Below are 9,317 nucleotides of genomic sequence, written 5' to 3'. Positions count from 1 at the left end.
ATATCCTTTTTCTTTATCTCAGTTTACTTTGTCTAAAAGAAAGATGTAAAGAAAGATCATAGGTGGATTAAATTAAGAAAATATTTGTAAAGCAATTAGTATAGTGCTTGGTACATAATAATGGATACTTGTTTTTAGTCTTCTCTCTTTACAATCCCTATCTAGTTTCATGTTCCCCACACCTAGTGGCTTATGTTTCATTGATAATAAATTCTTACTCAGTCAGTGCCCTATTATGTACATAATTAAAATTCCTGGTCAACCAATATTTATCCTCATCACATGCATGCACGGTGACTTTTGTACTAACACCTCACTCAGCACACATACTCACTATTGTTGTTATTTGCTGTGGAGTTGGACCTGACTCATAGCGACCCCTCCTTGGGTTTCCAAAGCAGTATCACTATGGAAGTAGATTGCCCAACCTTCCTTCTGAGGAGTGGCTGGTGGGTTTGAACCACCAGTCGTCTGGTTAGCAGTCAAGTGCCTTGGCTCCTACATACTCACTGCCTCCCTATTAAATGCACATTCAGCCCCTTTCATAAGTTTAACTCAGTATTGAAGTAATCCCAGAGAGGCTCATCTTTACGGATTTGTGATCAAAGTATGGTCTTCTTTTTAAAATAAATCCATTTCAATGCTAAGGTCAATCATTTGTGACAGCAAAAATACATTTGTCCCACTTTCATTCAACTCATCCTTATCCACATTATATATTGACAACCCTACATTGCCTTTCTTGCGAACAATTTAGCCTAAATAAAAGCTAATGAACAAGCATTTTGTGTCAAAAGTTCAGTAGCCAATCGCCATATTTGTGTGCAAAACTATTTATTTATTTAAACAGTTTTATTATCTTTTGTCATTATCATTAAAAAAATAAGACAAACTTTTGTTAATTTGATTTCTTACAAATCCACAAAACACTGGCAAAATCACCCTCTGTAATTCCCTCCTGATATGGAATCAGTTTCTTCAGTCTTCTAATTATTTAGAGTAAGCTGAAATCAATTTAAAGAAGATGTCTTAGAGAAATAATTTTTATGATCTGTATTTAATATTTAAAGAGCTCTGGTGGTGTAGTGGTTAAGGCACTTGGGTGCTAACCACAAGTTGATGGTTTGAACCCACCAGCCGCTCTGCAGAAGAATGATGAGGTGGTCTGCTTCTGTAACGATCTACAGCCTTGGAAACCCAATGGGGGTTGGATGAGTTACAATCAACTTGATGGCAGAGAGGTTTTTTTTTTTTTGAGTATTCAGTATTTAGTCTATGTTTAAAATATTATACATTTATATACTGTAACATTCATGAACCAAGTAAACAATTACAGCATTTTTGTTGTTAGGTTCCAGTTCAGAGCAACCCTATGTACAACAGAACGAGATACTGCCTGGTGGTCCTATGGCCATCCTCACAATTGTTCCTGTACTTGAGCCCATTCTTACATCCACTGTGTCAGTCCATTTCTTTGAGGATCTTCCTCTTTTTTGCTGACCCTCCTGATAACAAGTCCAAAGTGTGTGAGACAAAGTCTTATCATCCTTGCTTCCAAGGCGCATTCCGGCTGTACTTCTTCCAGGACAGATTTGTTTATTCTTCTGAAAGTACATGGATATTCAGTGTTCTTCACTAACAATATAATTCAAAGGCATCAGTTCTTCATTGGTCTTCATTATTCATTGCTCAGTATTTGCATGCATATAAGATAACTGAAAGTGCTGTTGCTTGAATCAAGTGCACTTTAGTTCCAAAAGTGACATCTTTACTTTTTAACACTTTCAAGAGGTTTTTTTCTTTCTTCCCAGCACATTTGCCCAATGTAATATGATGTTTGATTTCCTGACTGCTATTTCCATTGGCATTAATTGTGGACCCAAGTGAAATTAAATCCTTGACAACTTCAGTCTTTTCTTCATTTATCATGATGCTGCTTACTGGCCCAGTTGTAAGGATTTTTGTTCTCTTTATGGTGAGGTGAAATCCATACTGAAGGCTGTAGTCTTTGATCTTCATCACTAAGTGCTTCAAGTCCTCTTCACTTTCAGCAAGCAAGGTTGTGTCATCTGCTTATTGCAGGTTGTGAATGAATCTTCCTCCAATCCTGATGCTGTGTTCTTCTTCATATAGCCAGCTTCTCTGATATTTGTTCAGCACAGTGACTAAATAAGTACAGTGAAAGGATAAAACTCTGACACATTCCTTTCCTGATTTTAAGCCATGCACTATCCCCTTGTTCTGTTTGAACAACTGTTTCTTGATCTATGTACAGGTTCCAAATGAGCACAATTAAGGGTTGTAGAATTCTCCTTGTTTGCAATGTTATCTACAATTTCTTATGATCCACACAATCAAATGCCTTTGCACAGTCAACAAAACACAGGTGAACCTCTATCTGGTATTTTCTGCTTTCAGCCAATGTTCTGGTTACCTAGTGCTGCTCTGACAAGAAAAATACCACAAATGGGATGGAATGAACAGGAGTTTATTTCTTACAGTTCAGAAGGCTAGAAGTGCGAGTTCAAAGTGCCAGGCTCTAGGGGCTGTGTGAAAGCCCCTTGACCTTGGGCTTCAGCTCTGCCTCTTGCTCCTGGCCCATTGAAGCTAAAAGCATCTCTTCACTCAGACAGCTACTGGCTGCTGAGGCTAACAAGCCCAAGGTCGACAAATAAAATGGCACAATCTCGATGTTACCAAGCCACACAGCAGGCCATTAATTTAAATCCATTTAAGTCCCAAAGTCGGCAGAGCATGGCAGGCTGCTGAACAATGACACAGCTACATGCAGGGTCCGAGCATGCCTTATGCTAGAGTCCATTCCCAAAGGCTTCTCCTTATATATAGGAAGCAGACCACACACCCAAAGGCAGCTACTCAGCTGCTTGTGGTAGATCCCACAATGGAATTGATTGCCAGTCTCATCATGGGGAATAACTACCACCAGCTGCCTAGCCACTCAACTAGGCCCAGCCAAGTTGACACAAAAACATAACCACCACAGCCAAGATCTATCTGACATCAGCAATGGCATTCCTTGTTCCTTGTCCTCTTCTGAATCTGGCTTGAATTTCTGGAAGATCCTTGTTGATGTACTGGTGCAACTCACCCTCTGACATCAAGTCAATTCCAAGTCATAGTGACCTCCTTTGGGTTTCAGAGGCTGTAAATATTTATGGAAGTAGATTACCTCATCTTCTTCCTACAGAGCAGCTGGTGGGTTTGAACCACTGACCTAGTTAGGAGCCCAATGCCTTACCCATTACATCAACAGGGCTCCTACTGTTTTTGAATTATCTTCAGCAAAGTTTGACTTGCATGTGATATTAATGATATTGTTCACCACATTCTGGTGGATCACCTTTTTTGGAATCAGCACAAATATGTATTTCTTCCATATTTCTTGGCCAGGTAGCTGTCTTCCAAATTTCTTTGCATAAATGAATGCTTCTGGTGTTACATACGTTTGCTGAAACATTATAATTGGAATTCCATCAATTCCTGAAGCCTTATTTTTCATCAGTGCCTTTAGTGCAACTCAGACTTCTTTCAGTACCATCAGCTCTTAATCATATACTATCTCCTGAAATTGTTGAACGTTGAACATTTCTTTTTGGTACAGTGACTCTGTGTATTCCTTCCATTTTCTTTTGATGCCTTCTGTGTTGTTCCATATTTTTCCATAGGATGCTTCAGTATTGTAATTCAAGGCTTGAATTTTTTCAGTTATTTCAGCTGGAGAAATGCTAAGTGTGTTCTTCTCTCTTGATTTTCTAACTCCAGGTCTTTGCACATTTCAGTTTAATACTTTACTTTGTCTTCACTAGATGCCCTTTGGAATTGTTTATTCAGCTGGTTTACTTCATCATTTCTTCCACTTCCTTAAGCTACTCTATGTTCAAGAGCAAGTTTCAGAGTCTCTTCTGACATTCATTTTGATCTTCCTTGTAGGTGTGTAGATATTATCTTACTGACAGCATTGTACTTCAGGATAGAACTTGAAATGATCTTTTTGATAACGAATGTCATGCCATTCCTCTTCAATTTACTATCCATGGCATAGTTGACCATGTGAGTGTCTAATTCAATATGGCCAATACCAGTCCATTTCAGCTCACTTATGTCTAGGGTGTTGATCGTTATGCATTCCATTTCATTTTTGATGACTTCCAGTTTTCCTAGATTCACACTTTGTACATTCCACGTTCCTATTGTAAGTGGATATTTGCAGCTGTTTCTTCTCATTTTGAGTCGTGCCCCATCAGCAAACGAAGGTCCTGAAAACTTTACTCCATCCATGTCATTAAGATCAACTCTATATTGAGGAGGCAGCTCAATTTGTAGTTTGAGTGCCTTTCAACCTGAGGGGCTCATCTTCTGACACTACCTCAGACATTGTTCCATTGCTATTCATATGGTTTTCACTGGCTATTTTTTTTTTTTTTTTTTGAAGTAACTTTTCATGTCATCCTTCCTTGTCTATTTTAATTTGGAATCTACACTGAAGTTTTGTCACCATGGGTAACCCTGCTGGTATTTGAAATACCAACAGCATAATTTCCATCATCACAGCAATGCTCAAGCCACCACAGTATGATAAACTACAGAAGAGTGGTGGAATAACACCATATTTAGTGACAATTAACATTGGCTTTCCAGAAATGAGATTTTTCTACGTAACATGTAAGTTTAATGTTCAGGGTTCATTTATTAGACTTTTATTGATGTTTTGAGTAATATATTATGATTAAAAGGAAAGAATTTTTATTCTGTTTTTAATATTGACAACTCCATTGTCTCCTTCTATATGATATTTTGTATTTCTGAATTTATATGTAAGAAATAGAAGAAGTAGTTTTGAAAGAAAATAAAAACTACTATTCAAGACATTGAATAAAAGAAAATCTTATTTTCAGCAGGTTCTTTCATTGAACTGTAAAGTTGTGATAGTTCTAACTTTCTTCTAAAGTATTCAACATATGCAAAATATCATGCTGGAGTTTTGAAGGCTCCAAAGCTAGTAATTTACAAATTCAATTTAATTTTGATGAATTGTAATCAAAATTCCATTCAATTTTTTTTTATTTGAGTGAATATATTAGAAGTGCCAAGGTTATTATTTTTAAAAAATGGGTGTGTGCTGCTCCTAGCAGATATCAAAACATGGTACAAAACAACAATCCATTTAATGATAGTTTTCTCAACATACCTAATAATATATCAGGGCACTAGAAGAGAGATTAGAATCTTTCTAAGTACATGTGGTAGTTTTATAACATTTAATGATTCATTCTGTCATTCAATCAACTTAGGTTTACTGATTGCCAGAGTTTGTATAGATGATGAGTATACATCAAGTAATCATAATCTTTATTAGATTATTAAAAATTAAAAAAAAAATCAATCAGATCAGTTCTTAATAAGTGTGTGGTTAAACAAGTCCTGTGAATTTACACTCTTGGTGGGAGTGTAAATTATACAATCTTTTTTTTTTTTCTTTTGAGAAAGAAATTTGGGAAAACTCTGTGGAAAATTATTTATGTGTATCTTTTAATATAGCAAAGGGGCCTTGATGGCTCAGTGGTTAAAAAAATTCAGCTGCTAACCAAAAGTTGGTGGTTTGAACCCACCAGCTGCTCTCCGGGAGAAAGATAAGGCAGTCTGCTTCTGTAAAGATTTTCAGCCTAGGAGACCATATGAGGCAGTTCTACTCTGTTCTATAGGGTTGTTATGTGTCAGAATTGACTCAATGACATGGGTTTGTTTTTTTCTTTTTCTTTCTTTTGACAATGGCAACTCCCTTTTTAAGTCTTTCCTGTAAATGTACTTCAATTTGTGTCTATGTATATATGCATACACATCTGCTAACTTAAAGTTTGCACTCATCAGCCACTCCTAAGAGAAATATATAGTGGTCTGTTTCTGTACAGGTTATAACCTTGGAAACCCTGAGGGGCAGTTATACTCTGTCCCAAACAGTTGCTATGAGTTGGGATCAACACAGTGGCAACAAATACACACATACAAATAGTTAAGAGCCCTGGTGATGCAATGGTTAAACACTCAACTGCTAACTGAAAGGTTGATGGTTCAAACCCATCCCCTGCTCTGTGGGAGAAAAAACCTGGCTATCTATTCTAGAAAGAATGTTGTTGTTATTGTTAGGTGCCATCCAGTTGGTTCTGACTGCTAGTAACCCTTCATACAACAGAATGTGTGCCATGTTTGAGCTCACTGTTGCAGCCACTGTGTAAGTCCATCTTATTGAGGGGCTTCCTCTCTTTTGTTGAGCCTCTACTACATCAAACATAGTGTTCTTCTCTAGGGAATGGTCCCTTGTGACCACATGACCAAAATACAAGAGATAAACTCTCATCATCCTTGCTTCTAAGGAGCATTTCAGCTGTACTTTTTCTGAGACAGATTTGTTCATTCTTTTGGCAGTCTATGGTATATAGAATCAACTCAGGAAGCACAATTTATTTAAAAAAACATGTAAGGTTGTTTTCCTCATCTTTATTTTAGTACTGTTCTTGTAAAAGATAATTTTCTCCTGAAGTGTATGTAAGTGTCTTGTTGAGTTACATATAGTACATGTTGTTGTTGTTGTTATGTGCTGTCAAGTCAGATCTGACTCATAGCAATTTGTCCTTGGGTTTCCAAGGCAGTATCACTATCTTCTTGTTAAGTGTGGGGTTTACACAAAATTTAAAAGATTATTTAAAGAAAAAAGCTACTATCTAGATAGAGGCAACACAATTGAACTGCAACCACTTGCTTTCAGGTACTTGAGAGAATATGACTGTATCCTTCACTTCTAAAATTGATGAGTACAAGCTATGTACCAGACACTTTTTTATTAGCACTAAAACCAAATCTTCTCAGATTCAATCTGTACGCTGAGCAAATAATCCAATAAGCTGGACTATATAAAGAAGACTATGGTGTCAGGATTGGAGGGAGACTCATTAACAACCTGCGATACACAGATGACACAACTTTGCTTGCTGAAAGTGAAGGTGATTTTAAGCACTTGCTGATGAAGATTAAAGATTATAGTCTGCAGTATGGATTACATCTCTACATAAAGAAAACTAAAATCCTCACAACTGGACCAATAAGCAGCATCCCAATAAATGGAGAAAAGATTGAAGTTGTTAAGGATTTCATATTACTTGTTTCCACAGTCAACACCAGTGGAAGCAGCAGTCAAGACATCAGATAATGTATTGCATTGGGCAAATCTGCTAAAGTCCTCTTGCAAGTGCTGAAGAGCAAAGATATCTCCTTGAAGAGTAAGGTGAGCCTAACTCATGCCATTATATTTTCAATCTCCTCATATGTATGTGAGAACTGGACAATAAACAAGAAGGACTGAAGAAGAATTGATGCTTTTGAGTTGTGGTGTTGGCGAAGAATACTGAAAGTACCATGGACTGCCAAAAGAACTAACAAATCTGTCCTGGATGATGTGCAACCGGAGTGCTCCTTGGAAGTGAGAATGGTCAGACTTCTTCTCACCTACTTTGGTCATATTGTCAGAAAGGACCATTCCCTGGAGAAGGATATCATGCTTGGTAAAGTGGAGAGTCAACCAAAAAGGGGAAGGTCCTCAATGAGATAGATTGACACAGCAGCTACAAATGATGGGCTCAGGTATAATAAGGATTGTGAGGCTGGTACAGGGTCGAGCAGTGTTTTGTTCTGTTTGCATGGGGTCATTATGAGTCGGAGCTGACTCGACGGCACCTAACAGCAACAGCCAAACCAAACCAAACTAAACCACTGCCATCAAGTCAATTGTGACTAATAGCAACCCTCACTGGATTTCCAAGGCTATAAATCTTTATGGAAGCAGATTGCTTCATCTTTCTCCCATGGAACAGCTAGTAGTTTTGAACTGCCAGCCTTCTGTTTTGCTGCCAATCACCTTACTCACTACACCACCAAAGTTCCTTCTACTAATACTAGAGATAGAGAAATGAGAAAAACTCTGTCCTTGTTACCAAGAACCTCACAGGCTGGTAGGCATAGGAAAAATGAATGTGTTTACTATTGAAAGGAGTCAAGAAGAGAGGGAGCTAAGCAGACAGGTTGGGGCAATGGAAGAGCTATCAGGAAATGCTCCAAAGGGGCAATGGTGTTTAGATGAGTTTTGAGGGGTGAGTAGAAAAAAACCTAAGTAGATAAAGAAATTAGAAGGATTCCATATTAAGAAGCCATGCACAAAAGTATGAGAGACAATGCCATACTCTAGACACTGCAAATTAGTCCATTTAATTCTATAATTTCTGTCATATTGAGAACAATATCTAGAGTTTATGCAATTGATTTGCTGTTTTATAATTAGCATTTACTAATAAAATAATGATTCTATTGAGATATTCTACCAATAATAAACATATAAATGATTCTGAATTTCAGTTTCTAAATGAACTCATGAGTCTGGACTGTGATCTTCTACTTGCACATGATGATAAGATGATAATTGCATAGTAACACAATTCTATAGTTAAGAAAATCTTAAGGGAAAAGATTTTATGTATGTGTGTTTATCTTTCTGAATGTACCAAGGAGAAAGTGAAACTTTGTTTTCATTATTACATATTTTTTTGTTGAAGGACTATATAAAACATCATTACATTAAGTAACATTACAGTTGGAAATACCTAGTCCAAAAGAGGGAACTAAAAGGAAAAATTCCCCTGTCTAAAGCAAAGGAAAGTGAAGAAAATAAAAGATGCATGGAACCAAATAGTCCAAAAGACTAATGGATCATGTGAACCTCAGCCTCCATGAGCCTGAGACCAGAACTAGATGGTGCCTGGCTACTTGCTGATGATTCTGAAAGGGATCACAATAAAGGTTCTGGAGTAGGAGAAAAATGTGGAACAAAACTGAAAATAATAATTAAAAAAAAAAAAAATACATGCTTACTGGTCTGACAGAAACTATAGTCTTTAGTCACTCCATTAGCCTGTAACTGAACTCACTCCCATTGCTCAACTTTCAGCCATACCATAGGCAGGCTTGTAAGGTGAACAGTAACACAGGGGGTATCTACCTCTAAGAACAATTAACCATATGGGATTAAAAGGGCAGCATTTTCTTGGGGATAAAGCTCAGAAAGCAGGAAGGGATGGGAAAGAAGGACAAGGGAAATGGTAATCACAGGAGGAAGTGGGAAGAGTGCTGTTAAATTGTGCGAATTGCAATCAAGCTCACAAAACAAGGTGTGTATGCAATGGAATACTATGCAACGCTAAAGAATAATGTAGAATCTGCAAAACACCGCATAACGTGGATGAACTTGGAGG

This window comes from Orycteropus afer, unplaced genomic scaffold (assembly GCF_000298275.1).
Source record: "Orycteropus afer afer isolate SDZICR_OR568_19922 unplaced genomic scaffold, OryAfe1.0 scaffold00394, whole genome shotgun sequence".
NCBI classification, from domain to species: Eukaryota; Metazoa; Chordata; class Mammalia; order Tubulidentata; family Orycteropodidae; genus Orycteropus; species Orycteropus afer.
Note: the sequence above shows the minus strand (reverse complement) of the source record.